Source organism: Triticum dicoccoides, chromosome 1B (assembly GCF_002162155.2).
Source record: "Triticum dicoccoides isolate Atlit2015 ecotype Zavitan chromosome 1B, WEW_v2.0, whole genome shotgun sequence".
Taxonomy (NCBI): Eukaryota; Viridiplantae; Streptophyta; class Magnoliopsida; order Poales; family Poaceae; genus Triticum; species Triticum dicoccoides.
In genome coordinates, this window is record NC_041381.1 from 611,182,948 (window position 1) to 611,204,641 (window position 21,694).

A 21,694-nucleotide genomic window follows, 5' to 3' on the forward strand; every position below is an offset into this window, starting at 1 on the left:
GTTTGTAAGGGCAAGGAGATCGCCTACTTCGTGAAGTTCTACCCGAGTGTGGCAAGTCCTTTGTGGGCGACGGCCGTGGTGGGATAGACAAGGTTGCTTCTTCATGGACCTTTCGTGGGTGGAGCCCTTCGTGGACTCGCGCAACCATTACCCTTCATGGGTTGAAATCTCCATCAACGTGGATGTACGATAGCACCACCTATCGGAACCACGGATAAAAAATCTTCATGTCTCCAAATTGCGTTTGCACACTCCAATACCATCCCTTTACATTCTTGCAATTTGCATGCTTTACTTTTCGCTACTCATATACTCCTGTCATGCTTGCTTGATATGTATTTTGAATGTTAAAACTTGTGCCAAAACTCCACTTCAACTTAAAGAGATTAAAAACTGCAACTTTTCTTACTTAGAGTCTATTCACCCCCCTCTAGACACCTCTTCTCGATCCTTTCAGAGACAAAGTAGGGGGAGGTTTGCGGGAGTCTGGACAGTAGACACGTAGGACTCCGACACCCCCGGCCCACCCTATTTCTTTCCACTCAGCCCCTTCTCCCCCTTACTTTGCATCCGCACCCTCCACCTTTGTCACCGCTGCTGTACTCTCAGGCCGCCATAGAGGCATTGCCGGACGTCCGCAACCAGCACCAAAGCACCCGCTTTCCCTTCACGACAGAGTTGTCCACCTTGGAGCCATTTGTACCCAGTTTCACTCCGCCTCCCTGTCGACGACCTCCATGGCAGACACCACGCCCGACAGGTGTTTGGTCAACTGCCATTGAGCTTATTTTCAAATACTATGTTGTTTTTTAGAGTACGAAGGATGGCGACCTACTCTACCATAGAGGATGAGTTGTTGTGCAATGCGTGGTTGGCCGTATCCATGGATTTTGTAGGCAGGAGCAGAGGGGAGGCCTTCTGGCAGCAAGTGCATGAGATGTTTCACGCACGAAAGCACATTGTGGCCTACTACATGACAACATTCAAGAACGCAATGTCAGGTCATTGTCGTATCGCTAGCACACTATCCAGACCAGCGTCACCAAGTTTTGCAACGTGGTTTATAGCTCGAGGCAAGGTGTCCATTACATGTAGCATAGGATGAGATCATAAGTTTGCTTCCTCTTACTCAACTTGTTGATTGATTGATTCATTCAGTGTTGGTCTACACATTATATGTAGCCCGCACGCACTGCCTTGGTGTACCACAAGACAAAAGGATGGCCATTTACTGAAGGAAATATGCCCTGGAGGCAATAATAAATTTGTTATTTTATATTTCCTTATTTTATGATAAATGTTTATTATTCATGCTAGAATTGTATTAACCAGAAACCTGATACATGTGTGAATACATAGTCAAAATAGTGTGTCCCTAGTAAGCCTCTACTACACTAGCTCGTTGATCAAAGATGGTTAAGTTCCGTAACCATAGACATATGTTGTCATTTGGTAAATGGGGTCACATCATTAGGAGAATGATGTGATGGACAAGACCCATTCGTTAGCTTAGCATTATGATCGTTCAGTTTTATTGCTATTGCTTTCTTCATGTCAAATACATATTCCGTCGACTATGAGATTATGCAACACCCGGATACCGGAGGAATGCCTTGTGTGCTATCAAAAGTCACAACATAACTGGGTAATCATAAATATGCTCTACAGGTATCTCCAAAGGTGTTTGTTGGGCTGGTATAGATCAAGATTAGGATTTGACACTCCGAGTATCAGAGAGGTATCTCTGGGCCCTCTCCGTAATGCACATCATAACAAGCCTTGCAAGAAAAGTGATTAATGAGTTAGTTGCAGGATGAAGCATTACGGAACGAGTAAAGAGACTTGCTGGTAACATGATTGAACTAGGTATGAAGATACCGACGACCGAATCTCGGGCAAGTAACATACCGATGGACAAAGGGAATAACGTATGTTGCCATAACGGTTCGACCGATAAAGATCTCCGTAGAATACGTGGGAGCCAATATGAGCATCCAGGTTCCTATATGCGTTATTGACCGGAGAGGTGTCTTGGTCATGTCTACATAGTTCTCAAACCCATAGGGTCCGCATGCTTAACGTTCGATGACAATATTGTATTATATGAGTTATGTGATTTGGTGACCGAATGTTGTTCGGATTCCCAGATGAGATCATGGACATGATGAGGAGTCTCGAAATGGTCGAGAGGTAAAGATTGATATATAGGATGATGGTATTCATACACCTGAAGTGTTTTGGGAAGCACCGGGTACTTATCGGGTCACCGGAAGGGGTTCCGGGCACCCCCAGGAAAAGATATGGGCCTTATGGGCCAAAAGGGGAAACGCACCAGCCACAAAGGGGCTGGTGTGCCCCCCATATGGGATGGAAAAATTGGAGAAGGAAAGGGGAAGGAGGAAAGGAAATAGGGAATAGGATCCCCTTTCCCCCTCTTCCCTTCCTACTCCGAATAGGAATGAGAGGGGCTTGGCCGAATTTGGAGAGGACCCCAAGTTGGATTCCTCCTACTTGGTGCGCCCCCTTGGCTGCCTCTTCTCCCCTACAACGTATATATATGTGGGGAGGGGGGCGCCTACTACATAGAACACAACAACAATTGTTAGCCGTGTGCGGCACCCCCTCCATAGTTTATGTCTCTGGTCATATTCTCGTAGTGCTTAGGCGAAGCCCTGCGCGGATGACTTCACCATCACCCTCACCACGCCGTTGTGCTGACGAAACTCATCTACTTCCTCGACACTGATACATTCATTTCGCATCATGCTTTTATACCGGTATTTATTGCATTATGGACTGTTATTACACGTTATGTCACAATACTTATGGCTGTTCTCTCTTATTTTACAAGGTTTATATGAAGAGGGAGAATGCCGGCAGCTGGGATTCTGGGCTGGAAAAGGAGCAAATATTAGAGACCTATTCTGCAGAGCTCCAAAAGTCCTGAAACTCCACGAAAGTCATTTTTGGAATTGATAAAAAATGCTGGCGAAGGAATCTGCGTCAGGGGGCCCACACCCTGTTCACGAGGGTGGGGGCGCGCCCACCCCCTAGGGCACGCCCCCTGCCTCGTGGCCCCCCCTGACAGGCCTCCGGTGCCCATCTTCTGCTATATGAGATCTTTTACCCTGGAAAAAATCATAAGCAAGCTTACGAGACAAAACTCCACCACCACGAGGCGGAACCTTGGCGGAACCAATCTAGGGCTCCGACGGAGCTGTTCTGCCGAGGAAACTTCCCTCCTGGAAGGGGAACTTATAACCATCATCATCACCAACTATCCTCTCATCGTGAGGGGGTCAATCTTCATCAACGTCTTCACCAGCACCATCTCCTCTCAAACCCTAGTTCATCTCTTGTATCTGATCTTTGTATCAAAACGTCAGATTGGTATGTGTGGGTTGCTAGTAGTGTTGATTACTCCTTGTAGTTGATGCTAGTTTGTTTATTTGGTGGAAGATCATATGTTCAGATCCTTAATGCACATCAATACCCCTCTGATTATGAACATGAATATGATTTGTGAGTAGTACGTTTGTTCCCGAGGACATGGGAGAAGTCTTGCTATAAGTAGTCATGTGAATTTGGTATTCGTTCGATATTTTGATAAGATGTATATTGTCTATCCTCTAGTGGTGTTATGCACTTCACCATTATTTGGGCCTAGAGGAAGGCATTGGGAAGTAATAAGTAGGTTATGGGTTGCTAGAGTGACGGAAGCTTCAACCCTAGTTTATGTGCTGCTTCGTAAGGGTCTGATTTGGATCCACATGTTTTATGCTATGGTTAGGTTTACCTTAATACTTCTTTAGTAGTTGCGGATGCTTGCAATAGGGGTTAATCATAAGTGGGATGCTTGTCTAAGAAAGGGCAGTACCCAAGCACCGGTCCACCCACATATCAAATTATCAAAGTAACGAACGCGAATATATGAATGAGATGAAAACTAGCTTGACGATAATTCCCATGTGTCCTCGGGAGCGCTTTTCTCATATAAGAACTTTTCCAGGCTTGTCCTTTGCTACAAAAAGGATTGGTCCACCTTGCTGCACCTTATTTACTTTCATTGCTTGATACCCGTTACAAATTATCTTATCACAAAACTATCTGTTACCTGCAATTTTAGTGCTTGAAGAGAATACCTTACTGAAAACCGCTTGTCATTTCCTTCTGCTCCTCGTTGGGTTCGACAGTCTTACTTATTGAAAGGACTAGGATAGATCCCCTACACTTGTGGGTCATCAAGACTCTTTTCTGGCGCTGTTGCCGGGGAGTGAAGCGCCTTTGGTAAGTGGAACTTGGTAAGGAAAAATTTATATAGTGTGCTGAAATTTACTGTCACTTGTTACTATGGAAACTAATCCTTTGAGGGGCTTGTTCGGGGTATCTTCACCCCGACCAGTAGAGCAAAGAGTTGGTCCTCAATCTACTGAACCTACTGAAAATGTTTACTTTGAAATTCCTTCGGGTATGGTAGAGAAACTGCTAGCTAATCCTTTTAGTGGAGATGGAACATTACATTCCGACTTGCACCTAATCTATGTAGATGATATCAAGAAGAAGGTTTTCCCTTTATCTTTGAAGGGAGACGCATTGACATGGTATAGGCTATGTGATGATATGGGATCCTGGAACTATAAACGATTGAAGTTAGAATTTCACCAGAAGTTCTATCCTATGCATCTTGTTCATCGTGATCGTAATTACATATATAATTTTTGGCCTCGCGAAGGAGAAAGCATCGCTCAAGCTTGGGGGAGGCTTAAGTCAATGTTATATTCATGCCCCAATCATGAGCTCTCAAGAGAAATGATTATTCAAAAAATTTATGCTCGGCTTTCTCTCAACAATCGCACCATGCTTGATACTTCTTGTGCTAGGTCTTTTATGATGAAGACTATTGAATTCAAGTGGGATTTATTGGAAAGAATTAAAAGCAACACTGAAGATTTGGATTCCGACGATGGAAAGGAGTCAGGTATGACACCTAAGTTTGATTGTGTTAAATCTTTTATGGATAACGATGCTTTTCATGGATTTAGCACTAAATATGGACTTGACTCTGAGATAGTCGCTTCTTTCTGTGAATCATTTGCTAATCATATTGATCTCCCTAAGGAGAAGTGGTTTAAATATAATCCTCCCACTGAAGTAAAAGTAGTTGCACCTATTAAAGTTGAAGAAAACACTATCACTTATAATGGTCCTATTGTCCCCACTACTTATATTGAGAAACCTCCTTTCCTTGTTAGGAAGAAGGATCGTGCTAAAACTTCAACTGTGGTTCGTAAGAGTAATACTAAAACACCTACACCACCTGAGAAAATTCATGTTGAACCTAATATTGCTGTGGTTAAAGATCTCTTGGATGATAATATTGATGGGGGTGTTATTTATTTCTGTAATGAAGCTGCTAGAATTGCTAAACCTGATGCTAAGAAACATAGACCCGTAGTAGGCATGCCTGTTATTTCTGTTAAAATAGGAGATCATTGTTATCATGGCTTATATGATATGTGTGCTACTGCTAGTGCTAGTGCAATACCTATTTCCTTATATCAAGAAATTATGCATGACATTGCACCTGTTGAGATAGAAGATATTGATGTTACAATTAAGCTTTCTAATAGAGATACTATTTCACCAATTGGGATTGTTAGATATGTTGAAGTCTTGTGTGGGAAAGTTAAATATCCTGCTGAGTTTCTTGTTCTTGGTTCCCTGCAAGATGACTTTTGTCCCATTATATTTGGTAGACCCTTCTTGAATACTGTTAATGCTAGAATTGATTGCAAAAAAGATGTTGTCACGATTGGCTTGGATGATATGACTCATGAGTTTAATACTGCTAAATTTCGTAGACAACCCCATGATAAAGAACTGTCTAGTAAGGATGAAATTATTGGTCTTGCTTCTATTGCTATGCCTCCAACTGATCCTTTAGAACAATATTTGCTAGACCATGAAAATGATATGTTCATGAATGAAAGAAGGGAAATAGATGAAGTATTCTTTAAACAGGGTCCTATTTTGAAACACAACTTACCTGTTTAAATCCTAGGGGATCTTCCATCACCCAAGGGTGATCCCATGTTTGAGTTTAAACCATTACCTGATACTCTTAAATATGCTTATCTTGATGAGAAGAAGATAGATCATGTTATTATTAGTGCTAACCTTTCAGAGCAAGAAGAGGAAAGATTATTGAAAACTCTGAAGAAGCATCGTGCTGCTAATGGATATACTCTTGATGATCTTAAGGGCATTAGTCCCACTCTATGCCAACACAAAATTAAGTTGGAAGAAGATGCCAAACCAGTTATTGATCATCAACGACGGTTAAACCCTAAGATGAAGGAAGTGGTAAGAAAGGAAATACTAATTCTCCTAGAGGCAAGTATAATTTATCCCGTTGCTGATAGTAAGTGGGTAAGTCCTGTCCATTGTGTCCCTAAGAAGGGAGGTATTAATGTTGTTCCTGATGACAAAGATGAATTGATCCCGCAAAGAATTATTATAGGCTATAGGATGGTAATTGATTTCCGCAAATTAAATAAAGTACTGAAAAGGATCATTACCCTTTACCTTTTATTGATCAAATGTTAGAAAGACTATCCAAACATACACATTTATGCTTTCTAGATGGTTACTCTGGTTTCTCTCAAATACCTGTGTCAGCGGATGATCAAGAAAAGACCACTTTTACTTGCCCTTTTGGTACTTTTGCTTATAGACGTATGCCTTTTGGTTTATGTAATGCACCTGCTACTTTTCAAAGATGCATGATGGCTATATTCTCAGACTTTTGTGAAAAGATTCGTGAGGTATTCATGGATGATTCCTCCGTTTATGGATCCTCTTTTGATGATTGCTTGAGCAACCTTGAACGAGTTTTGGAGAGATGCGAAGATACTAGTCTTGTTTTGAACTGGGAGAAGTGCCACTTTATGGTTAATGAAGGCATTGTCTTGGGGCATAAAATTTCTGAAAGAGGTATTGAAGTTGATAAAGCTAAAGTTGATGCCATTGAAAAGATGCCATGTCCCAAGGACATCAAAGGTATAAGAAGTTTCCTTGGTCATGCCGGTTTTTATAGGAGGTTCATTAAGGCCTTTCCAAAATCTCTAGGCCTCTTATTAATCTATTACAAAAAGATATTCCTTTTGTCTTCGATGATGATTGTGTAAAAGCATTTGAAATACTTAAGAAAGCGTTGGTTTCTGCACCTATTGTTCAGCCACCTGATTGGAATTTACCCTTTGAAATTATGTGTGATGCTAGCGATTATGCTGTAGGTGCTGTTCTAGGACAAAGAGTTGATAAGAAACTAAATGTTATTCAATATACTAGTAAAACTCTAGGCAGTGCCCAAAGAAATTATGCTACTACTGAAAAAGAATTTTTAGCAGTTGTATTTGCTTGTGATAAGTTTAGACCTTATATTGTTGATTCTAAAGTATCTATTCACACTAATCACGCTGCTATTAAATATCTTATGGAAAAGAAAGATGCTAAACCTAGACTTATTAGGTGGGTTCTCTTGCTACAAGAATTTGATTTACATATTATTGATAGAAAGGGAGCTGAGAACCCTGTTGCAGACAACTTATCTAGGTTAGAGAATATTCTTGATGACCCACTACCTATTAATGATAGCTTTCCTGATGAACAATTAGCTGTCATAAATGCTTCTCGTACTGCTCCATGGTATGCTGATTATGCTAATTACATTGTTGCTAAATTCATACCACCTAGTTTTACATACTAGCAAAAGAAAAAGTTTTTCTATGATTTAAGACATTACTTCTGGGATGACCCACACCTTTACAAAGAACGAGTATATGGTGTCATTAGACGTTGTGTACCTGAGCATGAACAGGAACATATCCTACGCAAGTGTCACTCCGAGGCATATGGGGGACACCACGCTGGAGATAGAACTGCACATAAGGTATTGCAATCTGGTTTTTATTGGCCTACTCTCTTCAAAGATGCCCGTAAGTTTGTCTTGTCTTGTGATGAATGCCAAAGAATTGGTAATATTAGTAGACGTCAAGAAATGCCTATGAACTACTCTCTTGTTATTGAACCATTTGACGTTTGGGGCTTTGATTATATGGAACCTTTTCCTGCCTCTAATGGGTATACACATATTTTAGTTGCTGTTGATTACGTTACTAAGTGGGTAGAAGCTATTCCAACTTGTAGTGCTGATCATAACACCTCTATTAAGATGCTTAAAGAAGTTATTTTTCTGAGGTTTGGAGTCCCTAGATACTTAATGAATGATGGCGGTTCACATTTTATTCATGGTGCTTTTCGTAAAATGCTTGCTAAGTATGATGTTAATCATAGAATTGTATCTCCTTATCACCCACAGTCTAGTGGTCAAGTAGAATTGAGTAACAGAGAACTTAATTTAATTTTGCAAAAGACTGTTAATAGATCTAGAAAGAATTGGTCCATGAAACTTGATGATGCATTATGGGCTTATAGAACTGCATATAAAAATCCTATGGGTATGTATCCATATAAAATGGTTTATGGAAAAGCTTGTCACTTACCTCTCGAACTAGAACATAAGGCATATTGGGCTATTAAAGAGCTCAATTATGATTTCAAACTTGTCGGTGAGAAGAGGTTGTTTGACATTAGCTCATTTGATGAATGGAGAACCCAAGCTTATGAAAATGCCAAACTGTTTAAAGAAAAAGTTAAAAGATGGCATGACAAAAGGATACAAAAGCGTGAGTTTAATGTGGGTGACTATGTGTTGCTTTTCAACTCTCATTTAAGATTTTTTGCAGGAAAACTTCTCTCTAAATGGGAAGGCCCTTATGTTATCGAGGAAGTATATCATTCGAGTGCCATAAAAATCAACAACTTCGAGGGCACAAATCCGAAGGTGGTGAACGGTCAAAGAATCAAACATTATATCTGAGGTAATCCAATAAATGTTGAAACTCACATTATTGAAACCGTAACCCCGGAGAATACATAAAGGACACTTTTCAGAACGTTCTAGACTCTGAAAAGGAATAGGTACGTGGTACGGTAAGTAAACGACTCCAAATTAATTCTAACAGCAGTATTTCTCCATTTTGGAATATTTAAGAAAATAGAAAAAATAAGAAGTAGTCCGGGAAGGACACGAGGCGTCCACGAGGGTGGAGGGCGCGCCCTACCCTATTGGGTGCGCCCCCCTGCCTCGTGGGCACCTAGTGTGCTCTTCGGACTCCGTTTTCTTGCACGATACTTCCTTTGGTCGGTAAAAAATCATTATATAATCTCCCAGAGGTTTTGACCACCGGATCACGCTAATATCCGCTGTCTTTGTTTCGAGCTGTTTTTCTGATAGATCTAGATCACCATGATGTCTTCAAGCGCCCCCAAGGACTAGTTTTTCGAGAAGGTCATCAATCCCTACCTCGCGGAGGTGCTGCAACACCCTCAAACCATTGAGAAGCGTCAGGGGTGAAGGAAATATGCCCTAGAGGCAATAATTAAGTTATTATTTATTTCCTCATATCATGATAAATGTTTATTATTCATGCTAGAATTGTATTAACCGGAAACATGATACATGTGTGAATACATAGACAAACATATAGTCACTAGTGTGCCTCTACTAGACTAGCTCATTAATCAAAGATGGTTATGTTTCCTAACCATAGACATGTGTTGTCATTTGATTAATGGGATCACATCATTAGGAGAATGATGTGATTGACATGACCCATTCCGTTAGCCTAGCACTTGATCATTTAGTATATTTCTATTGCTTTCTTCATGACTTATACATGTTCCTGTAACTATGAGAATTATGCAACTCCCGTTTACCGGAGGAACACTTTGGGTACTACCAAACGTCACAACGTAACTGGGTGATTATAAAGGAGTACTACAGGTGTCTCTGAAGGTACATGTTGAGTTGGCGTATTTCGAGATTAGGTTTTGTCACTCCGATTGTCGGAGAGGTATCTCTGGGCCCTCCCGGTAATGCACATCATTATAAGCCTTGCAAGCAATGTGACCAAATGAGTTGGTTACGGGATGATGCATTACGGAACGAGTAAAGAGACTTGCCGGTAACGAGATTGAACTAGGTATTGGATACCGACGATCAAATCTCGGGCAAGTAACATACCGATGACAAAGGGAACAACGTATGTTGTTATGCGGTTTGACTGATAAAGATCTTCGTAGAATATGTAGGAACCAATATGAGCATCCAGGTTCCGCTATTGGTTATTGACCGAGAATAGTTCTAGGTCATGTCTACATAGTTGTCAAACCCGTAGGGTCCGCATGCTTAACGTTACGATGACAGTTTTATTATGAGTTTATAAGTTTTGATGTACCGAAGTTTGTTCGGAGTTCCGGATGTGATCACGGACATGACGAGGAGTCTCGAAATGGTCGAGACATAAAGATTGATATATTGGAAGCCTATGTTTGGACATCGGAAAGGTTCCGGGTGAAATCGGGATTTTACCGGAACACCGGGGGGTTACCGGAACCCTCCCGGGGGTTAATGGGCCTTAGTGGGCGATGAGGGAGAAGAGGAGGGCCGGCCAGGGCAGGCCGCGCGCCCCCTCCCCCCTAGTCCGAATAGGACAAGGAAGGGGGGGGCGGCGCCCCCCTTTCCTCTTTCCCCTCCCCCCTTTTTCCTTCTCCACCAAGGCAAGAGGGGGGAGTCCTACTCCTGGTGGGAGTAGGACTCCTCCAGGTGCACCCCAAGGGGGCCGGCCGCACCTCCCCCTCCCGACTTTATATACGGGGGCAGGGGGCACCCCATAACACACAAGTTGATCTACGGATCGTTCCTTAGCCGTGTGCGGTGCCCCCCTCCACCATATTCCACCTCAGTCATATCGTCGCGAAGCTTAGGCGAAGCCCTGCGCCGGTAGAACATCATCATTGTCACCACGCCGTCATGCTGACGGAACTCATCCCCGAAGCTTTGCTGGATCGGAGCCCGGGGATCGTCATCGAGCTGAACGTGTGCTGAACTCGGAGGTGCCGTACGTTCGGTGCTTGGATCGGTCGGATCGTGAATACGTACGACTACATCAACCGCGTTGTGCTAACGCTTCCGCTTACGGTCTACGAGGGTACGTGGACAACACTCTCCCCTCTCGTTGCTATGCCATCACCATGATCTTGCGTGTGCGTAGGCTTTTTTTTGAAATTACTACGTTCCCCAACAGTGGCATCCGAGCCTAGGTTTTATGCGTTGATGTTATATGCACGAGTAGAACACAAGTGAGTTGTGGGCGATACAAGTCATACTGCTTACCAGCATGTCATACTTTGGTTCAGCGGTATTGTGAGATGAAGCGGCCCGGACCGACATTACGCGTACGCTTACGCGAGACTGGTTTCACCGTTGCGAGCACTTGTGCTTAAAGGTGGCTGGCGGGTGTCTGTCTCTCTCACTTTAGCTGAATAGAGTGTGGCTACGCCCGGTCCTTGCGAAGGTTAAAACAGCACCAACTTGACGAACTATCGTTGTGGTTTTTATGCGTAGGTAAGAACGGTTCTTGCTAAAGCCCGTAGCAGCCACGTAAAATTTGCAACAACAAAGTAGAGGACGTCTAACTTGTTTTTGCAGGGCATGTTGTATGTGATATGGTCAAGACGTGATGCTATATTTTATTGTATGAGATGATTATGTTTTGTAACCGAAGTTATCGGCAACTGGCAGGAGCCATATGGTTGTCGCTTTATTGTATGAAATGCAAACGCCCTGTAATTGCTTTACTTTATCTCTAAGCGGTAGCGATAGTCGTAGAAGCAATAGATGGCGTAATGACAACGATGCTACGATGAAGATCAAGGTGTCGCGCCGGTGATGATGGTGATCACGACGGTGCTTCGAAGATGGAGATCACAAGCACAAGATGATGATGGCCATATCATATCACTTATATTGATTGCATGTGATGTTTATCCTTTATGCATCTTATCTTGCTTTGATTGATGGTAGCATTTTAAGATGATCTCTCACTAATAATCAAGAAGTGTTCTCCCTGAGTATGCACCGTTGCGAAAGTTCTTCGTGCTGAGACACCACGTGATGATCGGGTGTGATAGGCTCTACGTTCAAATACAACGGGTGCAAAACAGTTGCACACGCGGAATACTCAGGTCATACTTGACGAGCCTAGCATATACAGATATGGCCTCGGAACACGGAGACCGAAAGGTCGAGCGTGAATCATATAGTAGATATGATCAACATAGTGATGTTCACCATTGAAACTACTCCATCTCACGCGATGATCGGACATGGTTTAGTTGATTTGGATCACGTGATCACTTAGATGACTAGAGAGATGTCTGTCTAAGTGGGAGTTCTTAAGTAATATGATTAATTGAACTTAAATTTATCATGAAACTTAGTACCTGATAGTATTTTGCTTGTCTATGTTTGTTTGTAGATAGATGGCTCGTGCTGTTGTTCCGTTAAATTTTAATGCGTTCCTTGAGAAAGCAAAGTTGAAAGATGATGGTAGCAATTACACGGACTGGGTCCGTAACCTGAGGATTATCCTCATTGCTGCACAGAAGAATTACGTCCTGGAAGCACCACTGGGTGCCAGGCCTGCTGCAGATGCAACTGACGACGTTAAGAACGTCTGGCAGAGCAAAGCTGATGAAAACTCGATAGTTCAGTGTGCCATGCTTTACGGCTTAGAACCGGGACTTCAACGACGTTTTGAACGTCATCGAGCATATGAGTTGTTCTAGGACTTGAAGTTAATATTTCAAGAAAATGCCCGGATTGAGAGATATGAAGTCTCCAATAAGTTCTATAGCTGCAAGATGGAAGAGAATAGTTCTGTCAGTGAACATATACTCAAAATGTCTGGGTATAATAATCACTTGATTCAACTGGGAGTTAATCTTCCTGATGATAGTGTCATTGACAGAATTCTTCAATCACTTCCACCAAGCTACAAGAGCTTCGTGATGAACTATAATATGCAAGGGATGGACAAGACTATTCCTGAGCTCTTCGCAATGCTAAAGGCTGCGGAGGTAGAAATCAAGAAGGAGCATCAAGTGTTGATGGTCAATAAGACCACCAGTTTCAAGAGAAAGGGTAAAGGGAAGAAGAAGGGGAACTTCAAGAAGAACTGCAAACAAGTTGCTGCTCAAGAGAAGAAACCCAAATCTGGACCTAAGCCTGAGACTAAGTGCTTCTATTGCAAGCATACTGGTCACTGGAAGCGAAACTGCCCCAAGTATTTGGCGGATAAGAAGGATGGCAAGGTGAACAAAGGTATATGTGATATACATGTTATTGATGTGTACCTTACTAATGCTTGCAGTAGCACCTGGGTATTTGATACTGGTTCTGTTGCTAATATTTGCAACTCGAAACAGGGACTACGGATTAAGCAAAGATTGGCTAAGGACGAGGTGACGATGCGCATGGGAAATGGTTCCAAGTTCGATATGATCGCGGTCGGCACGCTACCTCTACATCTACCTTCGGGATTAGTTGTAGACCTGAATAATTGTTATTTGGTGTCAGTGTTAAGCATGAATATTATATCCGGATCTTTTTTGATGCGAGACGGTTATTCATTTAAATCAGAGAATAATGGTTGTTCTATTTATATGAGTAATATCTTTTATGGTCATGCACTCTTGAAGAGTGGTCTATTTTTATTAAATCTCGATAGTAGTGATACACATATTCATAATGTTGAAGCAAAAAGATGCAGAGTTGATAATGATAGTGCAACTTATTTGTGGCACTGTCATTTGGGTCATATTGGTGTAAAACGCATGAAGAAACTCCATACTTATGGACTTCTTGAATCACTTGATTACGAATCAGTTGGTACTTGTGAATCGTGGGCAAGATGACTAAAACACCGTTCTCCGGAACTATGGAGCGAGCAACTGATTTGTTGGAAATCATACATACTGATGTATGTGGTCCAATGAATATTGAGGCTCGCGGCGGGTATCGTTATTTTCTCACCTTCACAGATGATTTGAGCAGATATGGGTATATCTACTTAATGAAACACAAGTCTGAAACATTTGAAAACTTCAAAGAATTTCAGAGTGAAGTGGAAAATCATCGTAACAAGAAAATAAAGTTTCTACGATCTGATCATGGAGGAGAATATTTGAGTTACGAGTTCGGTTTACATTTTAAACAATGCGTAATAGTTTCGCAACTCACGCCACCCGGAAAACCACAACGTAATGGTGTGTTCGAACGTCGTAATCGTACTTTACTAGATATGGTACGATCTATGATGTCTCTTACTGATTTACCGCTATCCTTTTGGGGTTATGCTTTAGAGACGGCCGCATTCACGTTAAATAGGGCACCATCAAAACCCGTTGAGACAACGCCTTATGAACTGTGGTTTGGCAAGAAACCAAAGTTGTCGTTTCTTAAAGTTTGGGGCTGCGATGCTTATGTGAAGAAACTTCAACCAGATAAGCTCGAACCCAAATCAGAGAAATGTGTCTTCATAGGATACCCAAAAGAGACTATTGGGTACACCTTCTATCATACATCTGAAGGAAAGACTTTTGTTGCTAAATTTGGATCTTTTCTAGAGAAGGAGTTTCTCTCAAAAGAAGTGAGTGGGAGGAAAGTAGAACTTGATGAGATAACTGTACCTGCTCCCTTATTGGAAAATAGTTCATCACAGAAACCGGTCCTATGACGACTACACCAATCAGTGAGGAAGCTAATGATATTGATCATGAAACTTCAGATCAAATTACTACCGAACCTCATAGGTCAACCAGAGTAAGATCCGCACCAGACTGGTACAGTAATCTTATTCTGGAAGTCATGTTACTTGACCATGGCAAACCTATGAACTATGAGGAAGCGATGATGAGCCCAAATTCCACAAAATGGCTTGAGGCCATGAAATCTGAGATGGGATCCATGTATAGAACAAAGTATGGACTTTGGTTGACTTGCCCGATGATCGGCAAGCCATCAAGAATAAATGAATTTTCAAGAAGAAGACTGACGTTGATGGTAATGTAATTGTCTACAAAGCTCGACTTGTTGCGAAAGGTTTTCGACAAGTTCAAGGAGTTGACTACGATGATACTTTCTCACCCGTAGCGATGCTTAAGTCTGTCCGAATCATGTTAGCAATTGCCGCAGTTTATGATTATGAAATATGGCAAATGGATGTTAAAATTGCATTCCTGAATGGATTTCTGGAAGAAGAGTTGTATATGATGCAACTAGAAGGTTTTGTCGATCCAAAAGGTGCTAGCAAAGTGTGCAAGCTCCAGCGATCCATTTATGGACTGGTTCAAGCCTCTCGGAGTTGGAATAAACACTTTGATAGTGTGATCAAAGCATATGGTTTTATACAGACTTTTGGAGAAGCCTGTATTTACAAGAAAGTGAGTGGGAGCTCTGTAGCATTTCTGATATTATATGTAGACGACATATTGTTAGTTGGAAATGATATAGAATTTCTGGATAGCATAAAAGGATACTTGAATAAAAGTTTTTCAATGAAAGACATCGGTGAAGCTGCTTACATATTAGGCATCAAGATCTATAGAGATAGATCAAGACGCTTAATTGGACTTTCACAAAGCACATACCTTGATAAAGTTTTGAAAAAGTTCAAAATGGATCAAGCAAAGAAAGGGTTCTTTCCTGTATTACAAGGTGTAAAGTTGAGTCAGACTCAATGCCCGACCACAGCAGAAGATAAAGAGACAATAAAAGATGTTCCCTATGCTTCAGCCATAGGATCTATCATGTATGCAATGCTGTGTACCAGACCTGATGTATGCTTAGCAATAAGTTTAGCAGGGAGGTACCAAAGTAATCCAGGAGTGGACCACTGGACAGCGGTCAAGAATATCCTGAAATACCTAAAAAGGACTAAGGACATGTTTCTTGTTTATGGAGGTGACAAAGAGCTAGTCGTAAATGGTTACGTCGATGCAAGCTTTGACACTGATCCGGACGATTCTAAATTGCAAACCGGATACGTGTTTATATTGAACGGTGGAGCTGTCAGTTGGTGCAGTTCTAAATAAAGTGTCGTGGCGGGATCTACATGCAAAGCGGAGTACATAGCTGCTTCGGAAGCAGCGAATGAAGGAGTCTGGATGAAGTAGTTCATTTCCGATCAAGGTGTCATACCTAGTGCATCAGGACCAATGAAAATCTTCTGTGACAATACTGGTGCAATTGCCTTGGCAAAGGAATCCAGATTTCACAAGAGGACCAAGCACATCAAGAGACGCTTCAATTCCATCGGGGACCAAGTCCAGGTAGGAGACATAGAGATTTGCAAGATACATACGGATCTGAATATTGCAGACCCGTTGACTAAGCCTCTTCCACGAGCAAAAAATGATCAGCACCAAGACTCCATGGGTGTTAGAATCATTACTGTGTAATCTAGATTATTGACTCTAGTGCAAGTGGGAGACTGAAGAAATATGCCCTAGAGGCAATAATAAAGTTATTATTTATTTCCTTATATCATGATAAATGTTTATTATTCATGCTAGAATTTTATTAACCGGAAACATGATACATGTGTGAATACATAGACAAACTTAATGTCACTAGTATGCCTCTACTTGACTAGCTCATTAATCAAAGATGGTTATGTTTCCTAACCATAGACATGAGTTTTCATTTGATTAATGGGATCACATCATTAGGAGAATGATGTGATTGACTTGACCCATTCCGTTAGCTTAGCACTTGATCGTTTAGTATGTTGCTTTTGCTTTCTTCATGACTTATACATGTTCCTACAACTATGAGATTATGCAACTCCCGTTTACCGGAGGAACACTTTGTGTGCTACCAAACATCACAGTGTAACTGGGTGATTATAAAGGAGCTCTACAGGTGTCTCCAAAGGTACATGTTGAGTTGGCGTATTTCAAGATTAGGTTTTGTCACTCTGATTGTCGGAGAGGTATCTCTGGGCCCTCTCGGTAATGCACATCACTATAAGCCTTGCAAGCAATGTAGCTAATGAGTTAGTTATAGAATGATGCATTACATAATGAGTAAAGAGACTTGCCGGTAACAAGATTGAACTAGGTATTGAGATACCAACGATCGAATCTCGGGCAAGTAACATACCGATGACAAAGGGAACAACGTATGTTGTTATGCGGTTTGACCGATAAAGATCTTCATAGAATATGTAGGAGCCAATATGAGCATCTAGGTTCCGCTATTGGTTATTGATCAAAAACGTGTCTCGGTCATGTCTACATAGTTCTTGAACCTGTAGGGTCCACACGCTTAAGGTTTCGATGACAGTTATATTATGAGTTTATGAGTTTTGATGTACCAAAGGTTGTTTGGAGTCCCGGATGTGATTACGGACATGAAGAGGAGTCTCGAAATGATCGAGACATGAAGATTGATATATTGGAATCCTATATTTGGATATCGGAAGTGTTCCGGGTGAAATCAGGATTTTACTGGAGTACCGAGAGGTTACTGGAACCCCCCGGGGGCTTAATGGGCCATAGTGGGCCTTAGTGGAGAAGAGGAGAGGCGGCCAGGGCTGGGCCGCGCGCCCCTCCCCCCTAGTCCGAATAGGACAAGGAGAGGGGGGGCGCCCCCCCCCCCTTTCCTTCCTTTCTCTCCCTCCTCTTTCCCCCCTTCTCCAAGTCCAACAAGGAAGGAGGGAGTCCTACTCCCGGTGGGAGTAGAACTCCCCTTGGCGTGCCTCCTCCCTGGCCGGCCTCCCCCTCCCCCCTTTCTCCTTTATATACGGGGGCAGGGGGGCACCTCTAGACAGAAAAATTGATCTCCTGATCTCTTAGCCGTGTGTGGTGCCCCCCTCCACCATAGTCTTCCTCGATAATATTGTAGTGGTTCTTAGGTGAAGCCCTACGACGGTTGAACATCAAGATCGTCACCACACCGTCGTGCTAACGGAACTCCCCCTCAACACTCGGCTGGATCGGAGTTCAAGGGACGTCATCGAGCTGAACGCGTGCTAGAACTCGGAGGTGTCGTAGTTTCGGTGTTTGATCGGTCGGGCCGTGAAGACGTACGACTACATCAACCGCGTTGTTCTAATGCTTCCGCTTTCGGTCTACGGGGGTACATGGACAACACTCTTCCCTCTCGCTGCTATGCATCACCACGATCTTGCGTGTGCGTAGGAATTTTTTTGAAATTACTACGTTCCCCAACACGGGGCACCTCCCCCAAGCTTGGCAGTTGCCAAGGGGAGTGCCCATACCCATGTGATTATGTCCTCGGAGGTAGTGAAGTAGGAGTTGTCGATGATGTAGGCTTGTCGTCCATCTTCCAAGGCATTGTTTCACCATCATAGAAGGATGATCGAGTCTCCAGGATCCTCAAATCTGCAGCCAAACTCATCCTCTTGAATCTATATTCATACTCACGGTTTTGGTTTTGCAGGTCATAGATCTGGGCTTGGAGGTGCTCGATTTCTCTTGAAGCTTGAAGATGGTCTCCCCAATGATCTTGGCATCCAGCTTATGGTTGTTGGTGAAATCCGTGATCATCATCTGGTTGGCGTTAGGTCCACGCTCCACCATCCCTTGGCACTTGAAAACTTGTTGCTCCATGGCTTCGAGCTTAGTCTCCACGCTTCCGGTACGCTTTGGTCCCTCCACATCGCGGATGTGCAGCACCCCCTCACGCATCTCAATGGTTTGAGGGTGTTGCAGCACCTCCGCGATATAGGGGTTGATAACCCTCTCGAAAAACTTGTCCTTGGGAGCGCTTGGAGACGTCATAGTGCTCTAGATCTGTCAGAAAAACAGCTCGAAACGAAAACAGAGGATATTTGCGTGATATGGTGGTCAAAGCCTTCGGGAGATTATATAATGAATTTTTCCCGACCAAAATACGCAACATGCAAGAAAACGGAGTCTGGGAGGTACACGAGGTGCCCACGAGACAGGGGGCGCGCCCTCCACCCTCGTGGAGGCCTCGTGTCCTTCCCGAATTACTTCTTTCTTCCCAAAATTCTTAAATATTCCAAAACGGAGAAAAATTGCCATTAGAATTGTTTTGGAGTCGGTTTACTTACCGTACCACATACCTATTACTTTTCGGAGTCTGAAACATTCTGGAAAGTGTCCCTTATGTATTCCTCCGGGGTTACGGTCTCAATAATATTAGTTTCAACATTGATAGGATTACCTGAGATATAATGTTTGATTCTTTGACCGTTCACCACCCTCGTACTTGTGCCTTCGAAGTTGTTTATGGCACCAGAACGATAGACCTCCTTGGTAATGTAAGGACCTTCCCATTTAGAGAGAAGTTTTCCTGCAAAAACTCTTAAACGAGAGTAGAATAGCAACACATAATCACATACGTTAAATTCTCGCTTTTGTATCCTTTTGTCATGCCATCTTTTAACTTTTTCCTTGAAAATCTTGGCATTCTCATAGGCCTGGGTTCTCCATTCATCGAGTGAGCTAATATCAAATAACCTCTTCTCACCGGCAAGTTTGAAGTCATAGTTGAGCTCTTTAATAGCACAGTATGCTTTCTGTTCAAGTTCAAGAGGTAAGTGACATGCTTTTCTATAAACCATCTTATACGGAGAAATACTCATAGGATTTTTATATGCAGTTCTATAGGCCCATAATGCATCATCAAGTTTCTTGGACCAATTCTTTCTAGATCTATTGACAGTCTTTTGCAAAATTAATTTGAGCTCTCTATTGCTCAACTCTACTTCACCACTAGACTGCGGGTGATAAGGAGATGTAATTCTATGATTAACATCATACTTAGCAAGCATCTTACGGAAAGCACCGTGAATAAAATGTGAACCACCATCAGTCGTAAGATATCTAGGGACTCCAAACCTTAGAAAAATAACTTCTTTAAGCATCTTAATAGAGGTGTTATGATCAGTACTACTAGTTGGAATAGCTTCTACCCACTAAGTAACGTAATCAACAGCAACTAAAATATGTGTGTAACCATTAGAGGCAGGAAAAGGTCCCATATAATCAAAGCCCCAAACATCAAATGGTTCAATAACAAGAGAATAGTTCATAGGCATTTCTTGACGTCTACTAATATTACCAATTCTTTGGCATTCATCACAAGACAAGACAAACTTATGAGCATCTTTGAAGAGAGTAGGCCAATAAAAACCGGACTGCAATACCTTATGTGCAGTTCTATCTCCAGCGTGGTGTCCTCCATATGATTCAGAGTGACACTTGCATAGGATCTATTCCTGTTCATGCTCAGGTACACAACGTCTAATAACACCATCTACTCCTTCTTTATAAAGGTGTGGGTCATCCTAGAAGTAATGTCTTAAATCATAAAAGAACTTTTTCTTTTGATGGTCAGTGAAACTAGGTGGTATAAATTTAGCAACAATATAATTAGCATAATCAGCATACCAAGGAGAAGTACGAGAAGCATTAATGACCACTAATTGTTCATTAGGAAAGCTATCATCAATAGGTAGTGGGTCATTAAGAACATTCTCTAACCTAGACAAGTTGTCTGCAATGGGGTTCTCAACTCCCTTTCTATCAATAATATGCAAATCAAATTCTTGGAGCAAGAGAACCCATCTAATAAGTCTAGGCTTAGCATCTTTCTTTTCCATAAGGTATTTAATAGCAGCATGATCAGTGTGAATAGTAACTTTGGAATCAACAATATAAGGTCTGAACTTATCACAAGCAAATATAACTGCTAAGAATTCTTTTTCAGTAGTAGCATAATTTCTTTGGGCAGTGTCAAGAGTTTTGCTAGCATACTGGATGACATTCAATTTCTTATCAACTCTCTGCTCTAGAATAGCACCTACAGCATAATCACTAGCATCGCACATAATTTGAAAGGGTAAATCCCAATCAGGTGGCTGAACAATAGGTGCAGTGATCAAAGCTTTCTTAAGTGTTTCAAAAGCTTCTACACAATCATCATCAAAGACAAAAGGGATATCTTTTTGCAATAAATTAGTCAGAGGCCTAGAGATTTTAGACTTAATGAACCTCCTATAAAAACCGGCATGACCAAGGAAACTTCTTATACCTTTTATGTCCTTGGGACATGGCATCTTTTCAATAGCATCAACTTTGGCTTTATCAACTTCAATACCTCTCTCGGAGATCTTGCGCCCCAATACAATGCCTTCATTAACCATAAAAGTGACACTTTTCCCAATTCAGGACGAGACTAGTGTCTTCGCATCTCTGCAAAACTCGATCAAGGTTGCTCAAACAATCATCAAAGGAGGATCCATAGACGGAGAAGTAAATCCATGAATACCTCACAAATCTTTTCACAAAAATCAGAAAATATAGCCATCATGCATCTTTGAAAGATAGCAGGTGCATTACATAAACCAAAAGGCATACGTCTATAAGCAAAAGTACCGAAAGGGCAAGTAAAAGTAGTTTTTGATTGATCCTCCGCTGATACAGGTATTTGAGAGAAACCAGAATAACCATCTAGAAAGCAGAAATGTCTGTGTTTGGATAGTCTTTCTAGCATTTGATCAATAAAGGGTAAAGGGTAATGATCTTACTTAGTAGCTTTATTTAATTTATGGAAATCAATTACCATCCTATAACATGTAATAATTCTTTGCGGAATCAATTCATCTTTATCATTAGGAGCAACAGTAATGCCTCCCTTTTTAGGGACACAATGGACAGGACTTACCCATTCACT